Source organism: Penaeus monodon, chromosome 34 (assembly GCF_015228065.2).
Source record: "Penaeus monodon isolate SGIC_2016 chromosome 34, NSTDA_Pmon_1, whole genome shotgun sequence".
NCBI classification, from domain to species: domain Eukaryota; kingdom Metazoa; phylum Arthropoda; class Malacostraca; order Decapoda; family Penaeidae; genus Penaeus; species Penaeus monodon.
In genome coordinates this window covers 24,486,453-24,486,725 of record NC_051419.1, presented here as the reverse complement: position 1 = coordinate 24,486,725, position 273 = coordinate 24,486,453, and positions in this window count along the sequence as shown.

Below are 273 nucleotides of genomic sequence, written 5' to 3'. Positions count from 1 at the left end.
GTAATGAAGAAAGGGAATGGAGGACTGCATAAGATGAAAAGGATAAGAGATAAGGGGGGAGAAGAGGTAAGGAAAGAGAAGATAGGAGGAGTGGAAATGAAAGAGAATTAGTTAAGGAAGGAAGAAGGGAAGAGAGGAGATAAGCAAGGAGATAGTGGAAGGTGGGGAGGTAAATGCGATGGGAGACAGAGTAAGCGAGCCAGGAAAGTAGAGAGAGAGAATGGGGTATAAATAAATAAATAAGCAAGAAGGGGAAGGAAAATTAGTATAAAG